The 26,660-nt window shown below is 40.6% G+C and overlaps 1 protein-coding gene and 1 long non-coding RNA gene across 3 annotated transcripts in view; one reads left to right on the forward strand and one right to left on the reverse strand.

The window, feature by feature from the left end:
• LOC135793843 (uncharacterized) overlaps positions 1 to 26,660 on the reverse strand; it is an 89,935-nt gene that overhangs the window by 20,750 nt on the left and 42,525 nt on the right. For both annotated transcript variants that reach the window (XR_010548730.1, XR_010548729.1), the window contains one exon: positions 22,300 to 22,333. This is a non-coding gene — a long non-coding RNA (uncharacterized lncRNA). The remainder of the gene's footprint in view (positions 1 to 22,299; positions 22,334 to 26,660) is intronic.
• Positions 24,902 to 26,660, forward strand: part of LOC135793839 (uncharacterized) — a 39,002-nt gene continuing 37,243 nt past the window's right edge. The window contains exon 1 of the mRNA XM_065304950.1: positions 24,902 to 25,255. The gene's annotated coding sequence lies outside the window, so the exon portion shown is untranslated. The remainder of the gene's footprint in view (positions 25,256 to 26,660) is intronic.

The following is a 26,660-nucleotide window of genomic DNA, read 5'->3' on the forward strand; positions in this document are numbered from 1 at the left end:
ATACGCACACAAACACATTGTTTTCCTCTGCTGGCGGTGTTCTGTATCTCGTGGTAAAAGTTTGTCGACGACGACGACGACGGCGACGTCGGCGAAAACTACCATTAATTAATCAAGTTCATGTGCCGGCACATCCTATAATCTCATTTGAATTTACTACGCGCGCATCCTCGCCGCCATTCTGTTTGTTGTGTGCTGCTACTCGAGGGGCAATAAGAATAATGTAGAAAACACGCTGCATTTTGCACAATTCACGAATTGCAAAACGTCACACAACGACGGCGACGACTTGAAAACAGAAAACAGCATTCAGAAAAGCGACGATGAACATGAAAACAAGTAAAATGCGCGCGTAACTAACGATGCCACTGTTGACGTCAACACCAACCAGACAAAATGGCAGCGGAAACAAATGACGATTTACACTAACCCAAATAGTTGTTTTAGTTTAAGTTCAACGTCAGAAACAAGACAATAAAGAAAATAAAGAAGAAGGAAAAAAAATTGTCGTTTAAGTGAGGACAACGATTGCATTCGCATTACTTCTGGATCTGTAGACGAAACGAATTAAAAACCGGGCACACAGCATTCACTGAAATGACGGCACGAATTTAATTTTCCACTTTGCTACACATTGCTCCTCGTGCACCATGGGGATATATCCAAACACAGCTCGTAAACATGAAGATACTTGTTTGCATAGTGGCCGACTCGCCCGACGCTCGCCAGGCGATGTATAACATTAATATACATTAATATGTGATATCAAGCACTCGAAGCGTACGACCAAATAAACATACAGTGTGTCCACGCATTAAATATGCCTTCATTATCGAGCATTATCAGCTTGATTGCAAGTTTACTACGCGCATTCGTCAACTGAATGCGGACCATGAAATGATAATAATAACCATGAAATATTCCCCTGTTACATGTGATAAATATAATGCACTCTCGGTGATTATTACTAAAATAATGAATGTTTGATATTGGCAGCGCAAATTAAGATCGCATTGAATGTTTCTTGATCAATTTGTATGTCGTGAATCAACGTCGGCGGCGAACAGGCGCACGCCAAGTGTACACAATCAATCAAACGCATCTTGATTTCATGAGCGCACATATTGAATGCGCGCAAACAGAGCTGTGGCGGCGGCGGCGAAGGCACGAAGTGAATAGTTCCGGTGATGGCGACGGCGAGCGACAGAAGGACGGCGTTCCGGATTACATCTGGCGCGGAGATATTAGTCCGTCAGTCAGTTTTGCGCCGCGCAGGGCAATCGGAGCCGGTTGCGGAGCGGTGGCGACATCGACGCACAGAGCGACAGCCGCACACAGACAATTAACTATTATTTACTTGCAATTAATATGCAAATGAGGGTCCTTTGCACAGTCGGACGAGTTGCTCGCCCACACGACTCTCTGGATGCTCGTTTTCTACGTCGCCCGTTGATGTTTGACCCGTGTCCAAATTGGGGACGATGTTTTGCGGCTTGTTTACACTAACCGAAACTTTGAATGCCGGCGAAATTTCACGTGAAACATTTTGGATATTCACATAGGCTTAATTGGTGTCAATTGTTGGAAAGTAACATTTTTTGCACAAAAATTTTGCAAAAAAAAAAACGAAAATAATAACCTCCTTCCACTTTGGTGTGGTGTTGTGGACTTTTCTAGATGTTCTAGAGTGGAGTAGATGGTCCGGAACATGAGATCTGCCCGGGCGGCGCGAAATGACCGAAAATAGGCGAATAAAAACGAAATACTGGCTCTCGCAAGCAGCGAATTGAAATCGCCGCCAAAATAAATCCGGAAACAATACATTGGATATAAAAAGTTTTTATAGTGCTCCGGGTCTAATCCATTCGATTCGGCAAGGGCGAAACGACAGATAAACGGTTTTCTGCTACTTTTAACAACAAAGCAAAGCAAAACACAGAATAAAGCTGACGAACACGGACATAAACAGATCAGGACCATCATGAAAACACAACTTTTTCGTAAACCCTTGTATAAACCATCACTCCTGGTGATTATAGAGTAAATAGTTTGCATGTTAAGTATCCAAGTATCCAAGTATCCAAGTGAAATTGTCACCCACACCACAACTCCTCAATCCATCTCATCACTTGGCTGCTTCGCTCGAATATCCTTGAGTAGAGCGTGTCAATTAATCATTCCCCGAGCGTCAATTAAAGGAGTGGCGGGAATTATTCATTATCTTTGTCGATTTTGAGCGACGCCCGACACCCGTGCGAGCGCGCGAACTAGTTAGCGCTATATTACCACCAGCGCCGCAGCGTGTAATGTGAATTTGTGGGTGGACTGGGTGGACTACAATATGCCCTAGGTCTAGAGATTCTACTAGATTCCCGACAATCTCTAGATTCGAGCGGCGCGGACTTTGGAGCGGGTGCGGTGTAGTGTTATACGCCGCGCCGGCTTTGTTAACTCAACACTAATCAGTACTTATCACCTGAACCCTCCTCGGAGACCATTCGTTCACTCAAGTTCCAGTCTCCGCCGCAACTCACATACACGCGCGTGTGCTTTACACAGAGCGATATGAAAAATAAAAGACGATGAACCCGAGAATATAGTAGTAAAACTTGTTGAAATAAACTTTAGTACATTTTATATCTAGTTTAGTAGGTGTTCTTATAGAGATCTCAGGTAGACGAAGCTTTACAAGTTTCCAGCAAGCAGTTGGCGAGTAAAGTTGCTGAAAGTAGCGAACGCGCTAAATTAGATTTAATCTGATATCGTTTGTTTCCTATCCGCATTCGCTTTGAGAAGAAAAAAACGTCTGAATTTTTCTAAATCCGCTTAAATGATTAAAACTTTACTGACGTGTGTTTCTTTTAGTTGTAATCAGTAAACATCAAATTTTAGGTGCGGACATCACCCTGTGGATCTTATTAAAGTCCAATTCGGAAGAAACAACTCTTCATTACACGCATGCACCAGACGAGTTTTGCTGATGCAGTGTGGGTGTACTTAAACTGTCGTTACTTTCTCAGGAGTGCAGTTACAGTTACAACTCAGTTCCAAGCAGCTCTCATTCTCGACATTTACTCCGCTCCTTTGCAGATAACATAGACTTCAACTCTTGGTGCTGAAAAAAGTTTCTGCGAGTCTCTAATTTCGTCATAATAGATATATTCGTTTATTTCTTTCTTGGCGTCCGCATCTGCTGCAATTTCCGAAATTGAATTTAAAAAGCCACGTACGCGTCGCGCGTAGACAAAAAATCGTGTCCGATCAATTCGACCAATTGCTTCTGGTCCTTTGAGCGCGCTCCACTCCTCGGCTCATCTCGGATGATGGCCTGCCTACCGGTGCGAAATTTATTTCGCGCAAACCAGCACGACAAATATCTGTCCATTAGGTTGTCACATTCAATAAATTCTATTCAACGAGCACGGCAAAAAGAAACTTCACGATGAATCAAGACCACCCCCGGAAAGCAAGAAAAGATATTTCTGTAAAATTCTTCTTTTTGCGTCGTGGTGGTTTTTTTATCGCCATTTTCAGGTAATTAATACGCTGTTAAGTGGCGATTAATGCGCGCAGCAATCGAGCTCGTGGGAAATCAGTAAAAACTTCCATAACTCGCGTTACCACCACCGCCGCCGACTTTGCCGCCGCCGCCCATTTTGCAGCCGTGCTGGCAGGAATATAAATTGTTACCTTAGCTGTTACTTTTAACGCTCGCCGCTTAGCTCAGCCTCCCTGGAAGCTTGAGCTGGTCGTCCCGCGTCTGATATTTCCTCCGCCGCCCCTTCGAACACGGCCGACGGTGCTTAGTTTTCCACGACTGCTGTAGCTGAGCTGGCTCAACCACCGACCAGGGATCAATAAGCGCAATTTAGAGACTTGATTTTTCTTTACTTTTTACGCGCGATTTTTTTTATTTCCTCCGTTCCCGAATACGGCTACGACTACGGTTATATACAACGATTATAGTTGGCCGGCCGCATAAAGCAGTCAAGCTCAGCGCGCCATCGAGTCGAAAATATAAACGTGCCACGATTGCGAAATATCGCGAAATATCAGGAATATATATCGGAAACTCGGCGCGCCAAAATTCGGTGTACTTTACAGTTATTTTTATTTTGTACACTCATTACGCGTCGAAATCCGGTCGGAGTGCGTGTGCCACTTTTATGTGCAAATGCGTATTTCGGGGTGGTATTATTATTGAGTTGAATATTAGTGCTAATAATGACGGTAAACCATTGCTCATGATCGTATTACTCTGTTGAATTTATGAACGCAGTGCAGTATTAAATCCCTGTGAATTCGGCTTGAAAGCTGAATCAAATGAATTAAAAACTGGTTTTAACGGGAATTATTAATAGTCATAATCGCACTAATTGAAAATCCCTAAAATCGTTGTAGTTATTTAATGAAACTTGAGTCGTGAAATGCAAAACTCATTATTATATTAATTATATGTATAATGAATATATTAATAAAATAAAACAGAAAATTCGGAATATTGTCTAAATAAATAGGAAACCCAATCAGAGTGATCAACTTAACACTGACGTCACTTCCTCTATTATAGTGTGACGATAGATGTCACTAGCAACTATTATTTTTAAATTTTTTTTTAAATCAAAATATTTTTGTAAATATTTTGCAAATCACGTAGGTACGTAATCCAATTGCACCCTATACTAATTCGCGCATTGAATATAATTGCGGCAACCGGTTTTTAAATGTCAATTAGTCGATGCAAAGTTTATTTACATATCGCGCGTGTAATACCGCGCAAATCCAATGGAAATTGATCGTGCGGCGCACTTATGTTCCGAACTGTTTCGCATTGTGCACGCGCAACGAATGTAAATCGCATAAGTTGCCGAGTCGAGGCTGCAAGCTTGCATCGTTTATTAAATTGATTAATCGCGATGCGCTGGGCGCGATGCATTTGATGTTGTGCGCGCGCGTGATTCCGGGCGTCCGCCGGCGAAAATTCAATTACATAATGATTGATATGCTTTGATCTCGCGGCACTTTTAAATTCACCTTTTACGCTCTGCAAAATTTACGTGGACTTTTTTTCTGTGTCTCATTGGCAGTGTGTTCATTACATCGCAGCTAATATTATCACTGCGTAAACATAATTCCCAATCGGTTTTAATTTTTCTTTGTTTTTGTAAAATATCAACAAAACCGAAAAAAATCACTTTTAACGTAAAGTAAAGATAATTTATTTCGCCAAAGGAAAATAATAGACTTGAGGGAACATTGTGATGTAGTTAGTAGTTGTCCGCACACTTTGGGTTAATTATTATGAACGGGAGCGTGGGCACAGCGTGCAATTTGTGCGCGCGTTGCCGACGGAAGGCTTCCAATCAACTTTGACAAACGCTAAATGTTGACAACTCAAAGTAAATACGCGGCCTCTTTCATTGCCATTCGCTTCGCGTCAAATACAAGCGGTACTTGTAAAAAAGGTTAACACTCGTTCTCATCGCTTGTTAAACAAATACTAGAGCGCGCGCGCACACTTTGGGAAACTTTAAATAATGAACAGTTTCTTTGAGGCGCAGCGCGAAAAAATGCCGACAATCGGCTTGGAATTGTCGGATGTAGGCAAATAGACAAACACACGGCATTACTTGAATTACTTGAATGGCTTGGAACGCTTACGCTGAAACGCTAGAACCCAGAATCAGCCGGGGACGTTATGTTACAAAGTCAATAAGAGGAGCAGCGAGCGCGCGGGTTCGCAATCGTCAAACTCAAACACAATACGCAAATATCAGAGAAACTTTGACTTAGGAGAGGAGAGGTTGAGGACACGTGCCGCCGCAAGTCTCTTCGTAAATTACACTAAACATGAACACTAAAGTAAAAAATTGAAAAAATAAAAAAAAACTACAAAGATTTATTCGGTGCGCATGCGCGCACGCGTTAAAACGCTTGCCGACGTTTCATTTCATCTCGCAAATATTACAATTCGGATGTAATTTTCTAAAGTACTGCGCATCAATCAAACAACAATTTTCCGAGATTATGCCGCCGTTGTCGTGTCCCGGTGCTCGCCGGGCGTTATAACTTACGGTTGCCACTGAGATGGCCGACCATCTGGGGCCCGACCACCACCGCCACCCACGCCGATGACAGATGCTCGAATGACATCATACATTTATATCAACTTCCAAGTTATATAACGTGCAGGACGTGCACCCGCGCACCGGGCGCGGCGAACGTGAAATTGCAATGTTTAGCGCCCGGCGAAACGTAAAAATAATATTCGCAGTCGACGCGGCACGCACGCGAACATCAAAAATGTAATACGTTGTCGGCGCCGCGGCGCTTTTAGTGCTTTTTAATGCGAGCAGCTATTTAGAATAGTAGTCGTCCAGCTGACAAATGAATGAGTTTATTCTCTTTATTTAGACGCGCTAAATTATGTCATATGTAAAATTGTTTCTTTTTTTGGTTAAAAAAATTAAAAAATAAAATTTTTGAAAAAAAAATTATTTTGTAGAAGTAATTGTATTGTAATTTAGAAATGGCATTTATCGAGTATTGCGCTCTGCTTTTTGGGAGCATTTTGCGCACCATTGGCATTAATATTCCATCCAATTGTAATCGCGCACCCGGCTATTATTGGCGCCCCGTTTTTGGGTCCGTATCGCCCCCAAGAGATGACAATTATCGGTATCGGTTACAATTGTCGCATCGCACGCCCTCGCAAAATTCGCCGCGCCAACAATACCATATCAATGACCTTCTTTTTTTTTTCAATATTAACACGCTGTTCACGTTCACGCTCGTTCGCACACGCGCAATTTAGTTTGCGTTTACATTGTCGTAGATAGCCGCCGTGCCGTAAACGTATCGCAGACGCATTTTGGGTCCTTCCGTGTTGTTCCGCATGGTGGAGGTGCCGGGCGCGGTGGGCACCAAGGGGGATATCGATGGTGATGCTTATTCCCGCCGGGGGTAACGCGAGCAGAGAGCGCTGTCAACGCGTTCGCTGGTCCTGGTGTGCGTGCTGCGTTGCGACGTAATGGCCTCCGACGACGAGGGGTATATATTTGAATTATATCAAAAGCATAATGGATATTGAAATGACACACGCAGCATAACAAGCGTCCTGCGTCGGGTGGCGTCGGGACGTGATGCGCGTCAGGACGTGAAATCGTTCATTTTTTCGCCGTTTCCGAAACGAAGTAGACGTGCCGCATACCGCCGCCGACGCAATTCCACATCTCATTCCGGAATAAATTTGCGCACATAGTTTATTTTTACTATAACACACTGTATGTTATAAATAGTAATGGATTCATCTTTACATGATCCGCCGGTGACAGTGATCAATACGTAAAATTAACATTTGTATCCGCTGTCGCATAGCAAAATTTTGCATATGAAAATAATGCGCTACTCACCGCTAGATGGCGATAGTGCACATGTCCTTGACATTCTATGGCATTTTACAAATTCGTTCAGCAGGCATCTTCCTTGCACCGCCGCACCGCCTGGCTGCCCTTTGGGATGCTTCGTCGCCGGCGCTCCCGAAAACTCTTCGCTTCGTGCGCTCGCACGCGCGCATAAGGGAAGTGACCCATGAAATAAATTGCCTTGGAACAACATTCCGCACTGCGCGAAATAAATGTTAGTCGAAGGCGAGGCCGACCGACGCGCACGCCGGAGACAATGGAATGTTTATTTAACCACGACTATTTATTTTCATTCTATATAACATTAGCCTCCGTGCCAAGCGGGCAGCGACGACAGCGCCAATCGAGGGACACTGCGCGACGACGAATTTTAGCGAAAAGTATAATGAACAAAAGCGCACGCAGCAAATGAAAGCGTTTTAACAACTTTCTTTTTATTATTTTTTTCATTAAAAAGCAAATAAAACGTATTTATTTGTGTGTATACGTGTGCATCGAGAACAAACATTTTATTGAAAGCAATATTACGCTCTTTGGTCGATTCGACTCCACGACTCTTCTTCGGCGCTATTCAAACCATCGACAAAAGAAGACGAAGCGCGCGCAGGGCTTACGACAGCGTGTCTCGTAAAGCATTCACATTCAAACTGCTGTTTGCACGCGCTTGCAAAAGCTCGTCTTTCGGGCGCGCAAACACCAAAAAGTGAATGCCGAATAGCGAATATATGAAACGAAATTCAGCTAAACGTATTGAACCAGATGGACGAATGACCGGCATCCAATATCGAAATGGGAAACAATGCAAGGACCCCTCTTTTTGAGAGAGAGTCGTATATCGAAGACAACGTTCGAATTACGTGTATCAATCACATTATGAATCCGGTGCGCGCTCGTACTTCGTTTATTGCGTGCTCAATTATTAATGTCGATGCGGTCGATCCGCTCGAGGCAATAAGCTGTATACAGCATGATATTTCTAGACGTGACGAATCAAGATTGCAGAAATATACATATAAGGTATTTCCGGTAAAAGCCTCCTACAGAAAACTCTAAACGTAAATATTTGTTTTTATTTCGTTGAAACTACGCGCCGCACTCTGTATATTTCGCATTCAACAACTGCGTTGAGGCGAATTGCAGTTTTCATAAGTATTAACACACAGGTGAACAGGTGAACAGGTGAGCTCTATCGGCAAAGTAAACGACATCTAATCCTATTTATTTATAAAAGAAATTGAAGTCCGATTGGATTGCGTCTCGATACATTCACTACACAATATTCCCGAACAATGGAACAATCAATTGTTTCACTCTAAAAATTGAATGAAATTTAATTTTCAGCAATTACGTAAATAAATGATACGACAGTGTCACTGAGATCTTTTTGTGTTTGATGAGAGTAGTTACTAGGTAGAATTACATTTCTTGACGCTGCTTCGCTGCATTTCGTCAACGTAAGCCATCATTAAGACACGAGAAGCCCTTAGAATGATTCGCGTGCCTCAAGTTGCAAACTTGTTGTGAGCGTTGAGATTCCTGGATATCGGAGCTTTCAGAGGCGCACAATGCGCGCCGGCTTCGATGCTTTCGACGGATGCGTCGAGTTAATAAGCTCGTTCGCATCCCCTCAGCCAAACATCCAGAGGCGTCATACATCTAATTCAGATGTAAACATCTTTACAACCATTATTCAACTAATTGGCATACTAATTATCTAAACTAACAATAAATAAATTTTTTTAAATAAAAAATTTTGTTTTTTAGTGAATATTTAACGCATTTTTCAATTTCCTAATTTCCTAATTACAATCCATGATTATCATTATCATTATCAGAAATTCGTAAGCCGCTCGCGTCTACCGCTAATGCGTTGTCGCACCCCGGTGGAATTCGAATTTCGTGTAAGTCCCACGCACCCCTACAACTCTCACACATATTCACGGCGAAGAGAAAAGCACACACAAAGTAAGTAACGCATTTAAATTAAACTAATTACTACGGTTTGCAGATGCTAATCTTCCGCATGGTAATTTTATTACAAACTCGACGAACTCGCTGTTAACTACAAGTACGAGCGCGTTCGTCAAATCGAAATCCAAAGTCTCTAGGAATGTGGATGAGAAGATGACGCGCGCAGGGAAAAGTAGAGATAATCAAAGAGAAAGCACCCCGTATCTATTCTAATGTTCGCAAGGCGCTGTTCACCGGCGGCCTTCGTTCGCAATCCATTTTCATTCCACATTCGGAAAAAATCCTTCGCCGCGGTGGTGCGAAGATATTTACGACACTCGCGTGTGTCGCATGTGCGTACATGTCTCCGTTTCGCGATTCGTACAAATTCCGTTTTATTATTTTATATTGTGGCGCGGCAATAGGAATGCATTTGACAGGAGATAAGTCGAATAGTTGACGTTTTACGATATCCCGGAATTTTTGCGAACGTGAACGGAATAAGCGTTGCGTCTCGGGGGCTGACGCCGAGAAAGAGGTGGCTCTGGTGGTGGTGTATGTCCCGGCGGCATTCTGCAAATAATTCTCTTGCAGCTTCCACAGCTCAACTTGTACCACATCGAGTAAAAGACGTAAAAATCGTAGCATAAAACCACAAAATACAAAATAAAAAATTTGTCGATAATTTTTTTCGTCTCTCATTAGAATAAAAATCATCACTTTTATCGCGTATTTACCAAACAAAATAAACAAAACAGTTCCGCATTTATTCAGAATATGCAGGAATAAAATTAATTTAAATCAAAATTTATTTACACACGAACAAATCGAATAAATATTAAAACATTTTATCATCGAGGGAGATAATAATCCCGAGACCATCGTAATTGCAATTATCAATATTATCGCGTATGCAATAACACCGCATCAAATAAGCTCATTGTAATGGGTATTTATATATCTGTATATATTTATATTTATAAATCCGCGCACAAAGTTTTAATTTCGATTCAAATTTTCGTATTTAATTTTAATTGCAATTATAAAACAATCCCGCGCGGCGATGACACACGCCGTGCGCCTGCGAGCGAAAAACATTTAACGCCCACGCCAATTTTCCAATATAATGTGCTTGCTCCTCTCGCTGAGCGAACATAATTGCGGCCTGGCGGACGAATTCCCCCCGCGTTTTTCGAGCGGGCGCCTCCACCATCGCCACCGGCGAATATAGGCGATCTCTGCGCGTGACATTCGGAAGCGGCGTCATAAAATTTATTACTTCAATGAATATTAATTTGCGTGCGTTATTTGTTTGCCCTCGCAATTTGCTTTGGGAAAGAAAACGAAATATTCGCACCAGAAGGGAGGCTCGATAAGTAATTTGCAAAGAAAGCAGAGGAGTACTTAGATGACATTATCTAATTTAAAAATTATTAAATATTCTATTGCTTATTATTCATATAAGTCTATAGGTTTCTAAATAATTAATTAATAACCACGTTTAAATTACTTTTTTTTGTAAAAATTAATTTTTAATAATTCATACTTGAATGATTTTAATAAAATCGCCATTGACACGAGGCGTTTTTTAAACTTCTTTTCAAGTTAAAGATTTTAATTAAGCATGGCATTTAAATTTCACTTGACATATTTTTCACGTTGATTTTATTTCATGTCTCGGAGAGTAAAAACTCTCGATAAGATATATTTTGATTGATGGTGGCAACTATATGCTCGCACGATTCGATTTCTTATAGCGCAGCTTTGTTTCCCCTCTCGGTAAAGCGCCGAAAACGCAATTTATTGCGAAAGAAACACAATTATGAGATCGTACGCGATAATACAACGAGCAGCACACAGCTCTACGCGTAGATAAGATCTGGCAAAAAATCGCTGACGACTGAAAGCCAAAAAGGAGGAAAAACTGAAGCGAACAAGCAGCTAAATTGTCATCCGGTTATTATCGATGGACGACGATGGACAAATCCAATGTTCAATGTGCTGCTTCTCTGCAATCTTTTTTTTTTCATTGTCTATTATTTTATTTTTTTCGGCGTCGTAAAAAATGTAATGTCGGTGAAATTTAAGATTACATTGTTAAACAGCCCGCGCGTAAAGCGCTAAAACCCTAAAAAGACTTTGTTTACAGATACGACGTTGTGTTTCGCACATTTAAAACGTTTTTATGTTTAATTTTCCGCCAGCTTGTGCTTTCTCGGCGCCGTTTGTCATTTTCTTCGGGGAGTTTTTGAGTTTTCGCGAATTTCCTTTCCGCGTGCCTTTAATCAACCATTCGCAAGTTGCGCTCGTCGAACGGCAGCGCAAAGAATAAAGCCAGCGCTGCGCTGGTCGTGAGAAAATCAAGATATTAAAGTCCAGCGGCGCGTGGCGAAGGCAAAGAGTTGGTATGTGGGCGTCGCAAGCCGCATAATTGACAATTTCTAAGCTGGAAACTCGCGTACAGTCCAAACCAGCCGCAGAGATAATGTTGCACAATTTTAACCGAAATTGCCCATTTTGTTCGTTTTGTTTTCGGGGGTCTTCTCCAAAAACAGGCACAAACGAAAAATTAGAGTTAAAATTTTACTATGTATCACATAAAACTTTATTGTTAATGTCATTCGAACATTATTTTATCCTGTAAACCGCAAAAATACAATAAAAACTAGATTATTCTGTAAATATGTAAAAATTTTAATGCAAATGTTTCTCGTTTTTGTTTAATTCGTAAAATTGCGTGTTTTTTTTTTTCGCCCGCTGATTGACAAATATGCTCAAATCCGTAAAACCGAAAAAACACAAAACGCAGCAATGCAAACAGAAAAAAACATCGAGCCCGGATGGCGGATCACGAATACGACGCGGAAATTTTACGCTCCGCTAAACCGGCCCGCAAAACGAGGGTGATGGTAGTGAGGCACGCCGACGAGATGCAAACTTGGCCACACATGCCGCCGCCACCACCGCCGCCGAGTGTAAACTCAACACACACCCGATCACGTCGGTTTTTATTTGCTAATACAAGGAACACGCGGCCGCGGCGGGCGAACAATGTTGTTTTCAATCAGCACCTACCCAAAAACGCCACAATGCCCATCCAACGGTCGAAACAATCGAGTTTTGCTGACGAAAACCTATTTATACCCGGAGTTCTTTAAACTTTACATCAATCAAAATACAATTTTTACATAAATATTAACATAAAACTCTAAATTATTAATAAAAAAAATAATTTTTAATAAAATTTACTTACAAAATATTAATTTTAAAATTTAAAAGAATTTTAAATAAAATTTTTGTAAATTTTCATAATGAAAACATTCGGTACATTGTTCGGAAAGTAGCACGCGTGTGTAAATTTGGAATTTCGAGTACATCTCGCATTTGTAGAATATTTTCGGTCGGGTATTCGGCGTTTAGGGAGTTTGGGAGAGACCGCGGCGCGCGATGAAACAATGGCGGCCGGCGGCCGGCTCGTGATTTACCAATTCCATTAGTGCAGCAATTATGTAAAATGGTACCCAGTCAATAAACGTAAATTCAGTTTCGCGCTCGACTGCGATGAGACACGGATATATACGGCTGCGAGAATGCGAATGCGTCGACGCACGTGAATTCTTCGTTCATTTACTCTTTTCTGGTCGAACAGTCCGCAGCAAAATACACGCCGAATACAAAGCGGCCGAAGCAGCAAATGAAACAACATAAAACTTAACTACGAGTACGAAAACGCGGAAGGCGGAAATGTTGCGTAACGCGTGTTTACGTTTAGGGGTTGCGAACAACTTGACGTTAAATGACGTTAAACGACATTTGACGTGCAGTCGAGTGCATTAGTGCACGCGAAAGCTTTCGAACAAGGTTAGAACAATGTTTCACTTAGTATTAACAAGCTGCAAACCACAATAAAAGTAAAATAAATTTTTTGAATGCAAAATGAAGTTTACTTCTTTATCAAATGAGGTTATGTGGATTTAAATAACTCATTATCCACCAGATGGCGCGGTGAATTCCAATTTGCGTAGATAAAACGCAAAAACCGCCGCAAATCCCGAAAGACAATTTCGTTATCGCGGTTTATGATGCTCGACATTTCGCCAGCCGCAAGTGCACATTGACCCTTTGCCGCCCCCACACCCCACATGCACTTCACTGACTTTTCATCGCATGCAAAGCGACAAAAGTGCACACGAGCTTTTATACAGCTGCGAAACCAGCATCCGGAATTCGGATTGACTTGACTCCTCGCTGTGAGAGTCCGAGCATTTTTAAATTGCTTCGCACACACACCGCGCGCGCGCAAGTAGAATGTACTACCTGAAGAGGCGATTCTAATATAATGCTAGATGAAATTTTCTTTTCGTTATGTGCGCCCCGAGTGGCCCCGAAGCATCCAAATACGCGATGGCACCGGCGGCGACGAGTCTCAAAGGCGTGTGTGCGGCTGTAAAAGCAATGGACGCGATGGAAACGAGGCAATGACGAAATGGCGACGAGCAAAGATGGCGCCGTGCAAAACGCTTCCAATATCGAAGATCAAAGTAAATGAATTATAGATATACGAGCACGCTGGGCGCACATTCGAGCGCCGATGGCCTATGAATGCGCTGATGAAATGGAATTGGATAAAAATGGCTCATCCCTAGATGTGCAACTAGAGACGCTAAGAAATAATTCAATCAACAAAGTACATACTTTCAACTTTTCCTAATCTATTACTATAATAATAATAAATCATTTAAAAAAATATGTTTTATGTATCATTAAACGCATAAAAAACATATTATCACACAGATGGCGCCACTTTGCGTTTTTATACACTTCATTCGCAATAAAATAATTAACTCGCCGCCCCACAAGCGGTGGCAGCAGGCACGTATTCATATCCCTGGCTCATTTTATTCCCGCTTAAATAATAAATAACGTCGCGTGCGTCGCGCGCTCATTTCGCGGCGCATTTTTCTTGTTTTTATGTGCTGAGTCGACAAACGCGGCGATTCACACGCGCGCAGAAATAACTTTCTTTTGATGTGACATAAGAGCGCGACGGCGAGTTCTTGCCGCCCTCAGCGGCGATATTTCCTCATGCGTGGAAAGTAACATTTCAGCGGTTTTTATGACGTGTTTTTGCTGTCGAGTGTGACGCCCGAACCACATCAGCACTGGATTTGTGTGCGACGCGTACCCACCGAGAGAATTTATGTGTTTTAAACCGTTTAATATGTACAAAGATTCGGATTTCTTCAGGGGGGCGAAAGTATTAAAGCATCCATCTTGATACAACCTGACGGCGGCGACGGCGGAGGCGACGTATTTTATCATTTTGTATTGTCGCAAAACAAAACAATAGTTTTGTATGGAAGATAAGTTTTAATTAGTAAAAGCAGAAAAGTTTATATAATTAGCAAGGAAAGTTTAATCTCCGTACGAAATTATTTGCTTGCAGAAAATTATCTTTTTCCTTTGTTCTCACCTTAGAATATTACTTGCTTAACAAGATTTTCTAAGCGCACGTTCGTTTTATCTGTAATTTTAATTCCCAGCGTTATCTTTATGATGTTTTATAGAAATTTTATTCAAACACTTTGTATATTATGTATTCCTGTGTGAATATCTTTCTCGTCACGTATCGTGCCAGCGATGGTGTTCAACAAAGCGATTGTAAAAAAAGCCAGCAGCGGATGAGGTCGCGAGTGTTGTGTCGAGAGAAGAGAAGACTGCGAGCTCTCACCTCGGCGCCCTCGGCCTGCTCGGCGATTCCTTCAACGTCGCGGTCGTGTCGCGAGCTTTTAAAGACTCGCCCCCGCGGCGATCACGTCCCGCCATCCGGAATTGCCCCCCGTGTTGTTTTATTACACCGAAAGGGGTTGTACGCTAACCGGTCGCGCGTGAGACGACTCACCTCCCACGACCACTATAAAACCACATGATGTATAGAATTAAACATTATTTTTCCTACCAAAACTCAAAGATTTGTGTAATTCAGTGAAAATTCATTTTTTTGCGCTGGTGATCAGGAAAAAAGATTAACCACGTCAATCATTGGCTACATCTGCTGGTGTTCCGGTTATCTCTGCGCCCAGCTAACATGCAGTGATTGTGTGATTCCGCAATTGCACATTCTGGTGCGTGGCGCGCGAAAGATATCAGTGCTTAGTGCATTTTAGCAAGCCATCAAAACGGTGTTTCCAAGCTTGCGAGCTTGCAAACAGCGCCCGCACTTGTGCCCTCACGGTTGGTGGTGAATCTGGGATATACTGGGACCGGGGCCAGGAGCGCGCGTTCGCTCGGCTGGCTCGCCGCCGAGCAGTCCCGACCGTGTCGCTGACAGGAACATTATAGCCTCCGGTTTCATGTAGCGGAAGTAATTGAATTGTTTAAGCCACACTACATTTCAAATCTAATGATCTGATAATGGACGCGCTGGTAGTGCAATAGAAATTCCAGAAATAATCACAAAAGTAATAAAACGCCCGCGCTCGTGTTCGCTGGGTTGCCGGGGTTTTAATGCGTCAACGCCATCTATGATGTGTTACTCTGGTGTGAGATGATAAAACGACATTTTCGATATAAATATCATCGATATTTCATACTCTAACTTGACCATGGGGGATCGAAAGCTTCTAGGCTTAGATTTAGAAAAATGTTGTGCCGCGCCAGGAAGTCACCCTCACATTCGACGCGATAAATCACTTTGCGCGCCATATATCGACGTTTGCGAAACATCCGGTGTAACAAATCAAAAAATCGAAAAATAAAACTTTACTGCCCCGACGCATTTGTTAAACGTAAAAATATTCCACGCTCATCATAATAACTTACTCGGCTATCAGTAAAAGTAGTAAAAATAGTTGAAGAATGCGCGCTGATCACGTCAAGTATCAAGCAGAATGTAAAATTTTCCGCATGTTTACGCTCGCTGTCAGCCCGCAGCTTAACTATTGCATCAAGCAAACGCAGAGCGAAAGAGAAGCAGAAAAAAAAATTGTTAACGCAATGGCCGTGTCCGCCGCATGTCGGTTGGCATGCAGTCGTTATTGTTCATAGGGCGAACATTCGGCTGGATTCGTGTAACCCCTGGAGCACCTAGCGTTTGCAACAACGCTCGCTCTGCGAACAACATCAAGCAACAACAACAGCGAAACAGCCAGGTCACATTCGCTTACAAAAATAAACACACCGTGCGTTCGTGTGTTACTGGCTGAAACTCATGCGGAAAGTATTAAAGCGAATGACTGGTCTAGTTCTCAGTTGACATAACAATTATCGTAAACTTGGACCAAGAAACACTAGAGCTAGCTGGGGGATCGGATAGGCTGAATGCGGGCAAACTATACGAGTACGAGAGTATGCTTTTATACATGCAATATAAAGCTAAAAATAAATGCGCACAAGAAAAATAGAAAGAAATGCGGAGCGATTTATTTCGATTTGCTCTTTTCAAGTTGATTTTTATTTGCTACGGTTATACAGAGTGTTTTTGTATATTCACAACATAACCTAGTTTAAATTTTGGAGTTGTAGAGGGCGCTGAGAGTAAGAAAAACTGTTAAAATTACGGAAATTTCAGAAAAATGCGAAAAAAGATAAAAACACGTATCTAATCAACAAATATTGCAATATAACCTCAAAAATTAACCTAAAAGTTCTTGGAAGGTGTAGTTCTTAAGTAATAGAGGGCGCTGTAGCAGCAAAAACTGTCAAAATGACGAAAATGTTAATAAAATGTGAAAAAATGATCAAAGCACGAATCTAATCAACAAATATGGCATTGTAACGTAAAAAATTAACGTGAAAGTTCCTGGGGGGCGTTTTTAAGCATACGGTTCATAGTTTCTCCTCAAGATGTTCTGAGCACAAGGAATTTAATGAATCCACAAAACGAGATCGTCTTGCCTCGCCACAAACTGCATCTCGCGCACGCGACGAACGATTATGTTTATAACTAACCGGAGAGACATAAGGCACTATGTTGCGGAGTCTGTGGCCGAGAGGACGGCGCGGGGGTGGTGGTGCAAAACGCGTCGCCCGTAAGCGTTATCCCTTATTCCGCGCGAGTTTGCGGTGACTTCGCGTGCTCCTCGGCGCGCATTCCCCGAGATGGAGATAAGTTATATTTATGCAGAAGCTCGACGCTTATATCCGTTACGGTTACAACCCCACGGGCTAAGCTAGCGAGTATATTTTCCTCACACACATACGCATATAATACTTGCGTATGTGAGTGTGTGTGTTTTTGAATATTGAGCACAACGCACAACTATGGTTGTGGTTGGAACGCTTCGAGGAGATGCACTCTGGTAACTTTTTTTCCAGCGCGCGCTGTCTTCGAATAAAATACGATGCAAGAGGAGATTGTGCTGGGGGTGCACGCATATGTCGTGTCTTACAAATCGAGCAAAAATTGCGCGCATAACAATGTGCAACGAGGCGCATAACTGGCGCCGCTGAGCTTTGTCGAACGAGGAGGCGATTTAAAACGCAATATTTTACGACTTGTATCGCCAACATGCGATAGAAAAATCATTCAGGCATAAGTGTAAATTGTTTGATAAATGATTAGTTGACATTCAAAGATTTACACTTTGTTTGTGTTTATTTGCATTGATTGCAACGTAAACTAAATTTCTGTTTTGATAACTTCGATGTTAATTCGCCAAGAGAGGAGACTTTCGGGTTTGGGTCATAATGAGTTGCTAAAGTAACTAGAACTGCATTAATATACCTGGCAAGAGCAAGTTGCGTAAAGTGTAAAGTTTCCGAACCGCCAAAATATCAAAATTTCGCCGAGTTATTGCAAAATATATAACTTTGGTCATTATATGATTTAAATAATTCGGACGTCTGGAAAATTTATTAAATTTCACTTCTTTTAAACTCTAATTTGCGGTTTATCTCATGCTCCATGTTTAGATAAAAGATGCGCACATTTCGGGTGCTGGTGGCCATTACACATGAGTTATTGTTAATGTTTGTTAATGTGCAGCTCGTATTGTAATTGCTCGGGAAGGTCGGCCGAGTGTTTGTGCTTTTCTTCCAAGTACGCGTAAACTTGCACAAAGTGTTTTACAAAGCGCGAATGTTTTGTGTCTTTCTGCGTGCGAAAATTAAAATTAAGTTAGCGGACGTTTACGACTGCATCCTTCATGTGGACTTTATCTCTTTATCTCAAAATAAACAAACAATAATAAAGCTATAACAATAAAAGTTTGAAAATTATTAGAAAAGTTTTAAATTAATAAATAAATGTTTTTTTCTAGTTTTGTTTTGTTTAAACGGCAGTCTAAACGTGAGTGAGGGTCATAATGAATTGTAATTTAATGGAATTAATTTTTAATTGCGACATAATGAGTTTTTCTCGCCTTTTGTCGGCTTCGGCGGCTCGGTGTCGACGCCAGCGTGTGCTAAATTCAATTTGCTCGCTGCAATTCTTTTCATATTACTATTCCCAAGCCAACCGCCCCCGCCAGGCTTGTTTTCCACGCATTCGAGCGCTAAGCAGCCGTCCGATATAAACTAATAGCTAGTCCACTTATCTCGCGTCTGCCTCATGTAGCGCTTACAACAAAAAAAAAAAAAAACGTACTAAACTTTAATACGATATGAATTACCTTCTGTCGCCCGTTAAAGGTAATATTAATGTAATAAATCCACTCTAGAATGTAAGCCAAAGCGCACAATGTAGAAAAATGTCTAATAATTGTTTTAGAAAATACTAAACTTTATCCACGCGGTAATAATCCACGTAATTTTGACTTCTTTCTACGTTCTTTTGCATTATTGATTAAACAACGGCCGATACATCACGGTAATAAATCAAAAACACATCACTGGCAACGCACACCCTTGATATCCTTCTCGAGCGCGTTCACAAGGGTTGATGACGCAGTCGGCGCGCCGACAGTACGACACTAAAGACAAATAATACCCAATTTTCTTGTCTTGTAAAGTCGCAGGCATATCATTGTCGCCCATCCCGCGGGGATTACGCGACACACTCGCGCTGCGTCCCGAATCATCTCGCCGCCAGAGGTGCCCGCGCGAAGACGCTTACGCACGTTTGCCGCTTCCGCCCGCCCGCCGTCGAATAAAGTGAACGGCAAAGTAAATTTATCTCTGTCAAACGCAAAAGCTACTCGAAATTATGTTCGCGTATGTGATTTAATAATCGTGTTATCTATACGCTTATTCTTCGCAGACGGGAAGCTTTCTCATCATAGCGACTTAGGCGAAAGAGGCGGCGAGGCGAATGACTGCGTCCTGTGATGCTTGTGTGTGTGTTTTGTAATGACTTCATTTTTTGCTGTTTTTATTTAATAAATAAGAAAAAAAAACTGTTTTTTATGTTCCATGAGAGGAAAACAATGATTTTGTATAAAGTGTTTTCCGCATACCGATGTGGAGAAAACAGTAAAAAGTTGTTTAAAACGTTGTTTTTAAATAATAACATAATAAATACTATGCTAATAGATATTTTAATAAATGATTTTTATATTTCTAGAGTTGAAAACGTTATTTTCAACACTAGTCAACGGAAAACTGTATTTTCAAATGTGTGATGAGATAAATGTTGGGTGATTATACGTCATCTTGAATTTATAGTGAGTTCTTGAAGAGATTAGCGCTGTGCTAACAAATGCGCCCCGAAATATGTACAACCGATGCGGAAATAATTTTTGATTGCATTTCGGCATGTTCCGGATGTGTTACTGGCGCATGCATGTTGGCATTAATCAAATTTACAGTAATCAGGTTTCCAGCGCTCGTTACGCGTCCGGATTCATGGCAAATTGCCATCGCTCCGCACGGATTACAATATTAGATGAAACCAGTTGGCGCAGAAAGCAACTACGACTCGAAACGCATCTCGTCGTCCTCATTCGTCGTCGATGGGATTTGCAACTTTTTGTTGCCACATATAAACATACGAAACATTCAATCACAATACGGATTAATAGTTTGCGAGAACCCCACGAGCTCACAATAGAAAATGAAATAGTGCAAATGTTAAAAGCTTAAGTAGCATTTAGTTGTCACTCGCTCAACTAGCGTGCGCGATTTTTTGCGTCAATCAAGTCGCAGTCGAGTTTTGCATTTCCGAGTTGTTGTTCGCATCAGCGTCGAAGAGCATAATGACAAACAACTGGTATTGTGGATGCGTTCATCGCTCTCAACGCGAGAGCTTATTGCACCAAGTCGAAGTTTATACACGACACCATAATGCACAACATATTCGTGATCTCTGCCGCTTTTGTTTCACGAACGCGCATCCGTAGTTAGCTGGATGCATACAGCATTTGTGACGTTGCGCACATTCTCATCTCGCAAATTGATATTTCCCATTCTTTTTACGCGCGCGTCCGTCGTCGCTAATGCGCATTGCACCCTCGATGTTTTAGAAGAAATGTTTTATTTTCATCGAGAGCGAGTCGAACAATGGACACACATATTGCACGTCCGTTGTTGTTGGTACGCGCTGCACGTTTGCTGTCGTAATCCGATATGGATGTGCTATATTTCGCTTTTCCTCGAATTCCAGCGTGTCGAGAAAATTGAGAGATATGAGGGATGAAATGGTGTTTTTGAATGTTTTTTAACCGTCACATGTCAAGCATAGTGTAAAAAATGTTTATAAATTTTTTTACGCACTAGTATTAACTAAATAATTTATAATAAATTATCCGCAAAATCCACTAGTAAGTACATTTCGGTTTGGACACGTTTACGATTTTGAGACCACGACAAATTATTTACGACCGCCTATTATAAATTTTATGGATTGAATATGCGCATGATGGCCGAGCTGTAAATAGCCAACGAATGCTTTTGAATATCTGACTCGACGTTGGCGGCGATGAGGTTGATAGTGGTAGTGTGGTAGTGGCGGCGGCAGACGGTGGATAGTGTGATAGATACGTACGAGCAGCGGTGCGGCGCGCGTCAATATACCGCCAATATTGCCGCCGCTAAAACCAAACGGCCGACCCGGGGCGCATCGTCACGCTCACCTCCGCCGTCGGCGCCCGTTTTTATCGCATTCCAAACCGGACCGCACCGAATCGGGCGGCGCCGAATTACGACGTCGAGGCCTTTATGGTCAATTTTTATTAATCCACTCGAAAAACTATTGCGATGTTTAACTCTACGTATCGCCTCGGATTCATCCGGAATAATGAACTATATTTCTTCAAATTTATTTCATGACGTCCACTTTTTACTACGTACTAATTTATAAATGCAAAAATGCAATATTTGAATATTTTACTAGATTATTTAATGCATGTAAAATAATAGACTTTGTTACATGCGTTGGTAGGTAGGGATGAAAATACCACAACTCAAGTTTATTTGTTTGCCACCTGAAGAACCGACCGCGAATTATCATATACAAGCGCAGGGCATTGGTGAGATGGACGGACATTTGTAATTAAAATTAGTCGAGTAAACGCAGCGGACCCACGTGAAGAGGGCGAGCGTAAATTCATAAATTTTCATGATTGATTAATGCGCTCGCCGGCGTCGCTACTTGCAGTGCTAATAGCGCTAATATTTTAAATATTTAGAAGTCTTGAACGCCGCGCGCATTATTGCGTCGAGAATAAATTTCAGTAAATATTCAGTGATTAAAAACTGTTCGTTTAATCCTAAAGGTGTTTTTGTTTTGTTTGCGTAAACTTTTATTAAGCGTTATTAATAACTAACAAGAAAGTTATTAAATGTGTTGGGTATTATCGCGGGTATCTTACAAGATATGAAAAATTAGGGTGATATTAAAAGTTTTAAATTAAATTCAAAGAAACAATATATGTTATATCAAATACTCCTTTAGAAATCAAACGAAACTACCGAATGTGATCAAAATTTTATATCAAATTAAACAAATGAAATTTAATGCGTCAAATAAAAAGAAATATTGTAAACATACCTTGGGATCGCATGCAGCAACTCAACGACCAGTCCTGCAACAGAGGAAAAATTATATTTAGAAGGTTTCTTTACATAAAATAATGATACAGTCATGTTTAGTATAAGCACGTTTTTATAAATTATCTGCGCCTATTGTGTTATTGATAAACTTACTTCCAATTGCGATTCTTGGCAATCAAGAACTGGCAACACACAATACACAGACACAATTAGAGAAATATATAATTCACTTTAAAAATCAATTAAAACCGCGACAAACAATTAAAAATAATTGAGAAACAAGAAAAGTACGTGTGCACAGATCAAACAGACGATTTCAACTGATCAAAACAAGATGCATCGCGTTCACACATTCTTGCGCGCTTCATTCTTATCGCCAATCGCGATAAAAACTTGTTTACGCCAATCCTTATCTCCGCGAGGTGTCGAACACACGAAATTCTTTCTTAGTTTTGTGCACAAAAATGCACACTAAATTTTACATGTAAAATAAAACAAAATAAAATAAAATACACTTTCTTACACTTTGAATTAATTATAACAAAAGAGTAATAAAATATTTATTATGCATTTTATGCAGACACAAAAAAAATAAATGCTTAAAATGTTTAAATTTAAGGCGGTATATTTTAATATCATATGATAATAAGATCCCATCCTAACGACTAAATATCTCCCGAGCCTTAAATTGCTGGAAACATTTTTGTATCCCACGATCATGAATAACGTATAAGTAAGTACCTAGGACGTCGATAAAAGATAGCGTTTACAAGTGGGAAGCATCCGAGCCGAAATACCGCAATGGTGCGTCGACAAGATGACCGCAAGCCCCTTGCCGTCCCCTTGCCGCAAAACGCCAAGGAATTTATAGCGATTTATAATAGAGCCGAGAGGGTCGCCGATTTGGGCGCACACGTCCCGGCTGCATCGGTATCGCTTTTATTGTTTCCACGAGATCGTTATTTAATGCATGCGAGCGCACAAAGTGCTCTCATCCCGGCTTCGAAAATGAACGCAATCAGGGAAGCCAGCAAGAATTTTCCTCTTCATTGTTATATTACTATGGCCGTTATATTGGCGCATCGGTAAAGTTTTTTTTTGCATTGCGCCACTTTTACTGCTCTCGGCGCGGAATTTCGATTTTAAAATTCTCAGCTGAAAATTGCCGCGTTTTTTTTTCATTTTGCCTTTGTTGGAACTTTGGTATCTATCAATTCGAGCTTAGCGCGATAAAGTTCAAGCTTTGAGCTGTGCGTACCGAGCGAGTAAATAAATGAAAGTTTGAAAGGATTAAAACAAAAGTGTGTTTTGATGGAAGTACGGTTTATGCGCGCAAAATAAATTAAAATCAAACAAAATATTTACCGAAATAAAAATACAGGTAAAATAATTCGCTCATGTCTATAGTAAAATATTTAATTCTTCAACACCGTTGTGTTTGATTTTTTTCAATAAAAATTTTCGCTGTTTTAAAGAAAACAGAGAAAATTCAAAAATTCAAAAAAATTAAACAAAGCGTGAGTACATTTTTGAAATTCACGTGAAAGGTATTAGCGGGATTACGAACTTCCAGTCTGTACAAACAAGAGATTTTTTTCAAAATGCAAAATAAAAACCTAAAAAATTACCGAACATATAAAATTCGCTAAATAAATATGTTCAACCTTTATGTAATTCCTTTTCCTTTTTTTCTCTTTATTATGATTCAATTGCAAATAAATCAATTTCAATTTTTAAATGAAAAGATAGATGATAGAAGCCCAAGCCAAGTTATTGTGAATGGGAATTCAGCTTAATAAAAATCGAATTTGATCCGATCTGAAATCAAATTTAAGACATCAGTAGATTCTCAAGCGCTCCCGACGAAATCTGCCGAAATTTAAGAAGTCTACAATCAGAGGATAACGAGAATTTTATGAAGAAAAAAGGAAATCATTCGGCATTTCAATCAAAAATTAAATCATGCAGACAATTTTAACATTTCTGCGAAAAAAAATTTATCATCAAATAAAAAAATCGATTATTTATACGCCCAAATGTTATAACATTACGTATGTGTAAAAAAGGAAGAAGAAATGCGACGACGAAGCAAAAATAAACTTGGCTACCATCCCCAAAGGAGTAATAGTACTCCGATGTATGAAAAAAGTTTTGCGTGCGTTTGCACCGTCCTTTATCTCAAAAAATCCAAAAACAAAAAAAATATTTCCTTGTCTAAAGATGTGTAAAATGTAAATAATAAATATCTTCTCAAAATTATAAATAAATCTAATGATTGGGTTGAGGATGAGTGCGTGTGCGTAACACGTTCAACGTTCAAGATTAGCAATCAAAAATGTTGACTGCGAAGAAGGCAAAAAGCGCAAGTTGCTGCGCCAGTTGATAGATGACATCGCCGGGGGGTGGCGACGAGCGCGACTCGACGACGTCGGCGGCTGCCTCCGACATACACACACACACACAAACAAGCGTGCGGCGGCGGCGGCGGCAATAGTATGTGCGCACGCGGAACGCGACGACGTCCCGAGTCACGCTTCGCCCGCTCACTGCGTGTGCATCCCGCCCGCTAGTCCTGGGGATAGTCCTGTAGGCGGCTGGAACGTGCGCGGTCGCGCCTGCCGACTCTCCCAACGCGCCACCGCCGCCGCCGAAGACTTGAAGCTTTCAGTTTTTCCACGACGGTGCGTCGCGTCGGTAGTCGCGAATCTACAACGCGCACGCGAGAATTGCAAAACTCATCAGTTTTAAATTCACGTGAAAGAAAAGTATTTCATTCAAAAGGATTTCATAGCCATTAATTCAACAAAATACACTACTATTAATTTTTGACTTAAAATATAAACTGTGAATATGAACTGTGTATTGTAATTAAAATTATCAGGACGATAAAAAACAGTGGTGTGAAACATTTCTACCTGTAGAACACTTCCACACATGATAAATGTTAATTAAAGGTAATAATTTAAATTTAAAATTATCAAATTCCCTGTGTAATTAATAGCTTTAATAAATAAATATTATTTATTAACGGGTTATTAATTTTCTTCCTGATTTCATGTTTATTTTAACTTCTTTCGTGCGTATGAGTCTCGATGTTTATTGTGCAAACATAATTTTATTTGTCACAAGAGCTGATGTTGCGCTGATGCGAGTAAACGATAAAAAAAGCTTTTCGCTTGCGTTATGTGTTGATTTTTTCGGAGGGCCGGAGAGGCAGTGGAGTTTCCACTTTTCCGCTGTTTGTTGTTTCCTTGATGGGCCTCGTTAGAGGACTATTATGTTTTTCGATTAAATGTTTTGCTCCCGAGCAAACAAAACACGATGTGAATGAGTCACAAGGTTATTATTTCTTCTTATTATTTCAATTATTAAACGATCAATTAAATAATTGAAATTATTTTTGGTTGCATCAAAAGAATAACTCGTAAGTTATTATTTAATTTCGTTTTTAATGTACTCATAAATTGTATATACTCGTAGAAATGAAAAACGTTATTTGATAAAGCAGCGCAGTTCATTTTATTTTTAATAATATTATCTTTAAATTGAGTTTTCTTTTATTTCAGAAAAATATTGCTTCATTTCTTGGCAAACAAAAAATATATAACTTGAATAAAATATATATGTAAAGATGATTCAATTCAATTCAAAACAAAACAAAAAAAGTTATAAAATAAAAAGTGTGCAATTACTTGCTTCGAAAAGAAAAACAAATCTGTGATGCCGGAACATCTTCAATATTTTTTGCTGTTTACTCGCTGGCGGTCTCGCTGTTTTCTATTTATTCTCAATACAATTCGACGATACACTTTTTGTTGCTCTTGCAGCCAGTTAAACACATAAACTTGCGTTTATTTGTTATTTGATCAGTACATCAAAGTCGCCAACAGACCCAAAAGCAAAGCGGCAAAACTTCCAACGCGTCTCCTTCCTCCCACAGTCCTAATGATCGACTTCGAGGAAGACTAAGCACGCAACATTGTTTTTCCATCGAAAACAAAGTGAACGTACACGGTACACACCAGTGTATAAAATCTATCACAACCAAACCCAACAGAATACCAACAGAATCGAAAACGGGTGAAAGAGAAAACCAAAACTAAAAGTCGTTTGCCGACTGTTTGTTTGCACTTTCTTTCTTGTTCCAATATGTTCCGATGGTATTTTTCCTCTTAACTTCTCTAATCGCCATTAGAAGCGCAAGAAACGATCGCGAAATAGAATGAAAAAACACAGCGCGCGATACAAAAGACGATTTGGAACAGATTCGTGTGGTGTATGACAAAAAATATTCGAGAATCGTTTAAAAAAGAGAGCGGCCGAAGAGCAAAGAACCCAGGAAGTGGAATGGGTGAGGAT

The sequence above is a fragment of the Atheta coriaria genome, unplaced genomic scaffold, assembly GCF_025399875.1.
Source record: "Atheta coriaria isolate IRGN ID8LTWV9N9 unplaced genomic scaffold, Caltech_Dcor_3.1 hic_scaffold_6_pilon, whole genome shotgun sequence".
Taxonomy (NCBI): domain Eukaryota; kingdom Metazoa; phylum Arthropoda; class Insecta; order Coleoptera; family Staphylinidae; genus Dalotia; species Dalotia coriaria.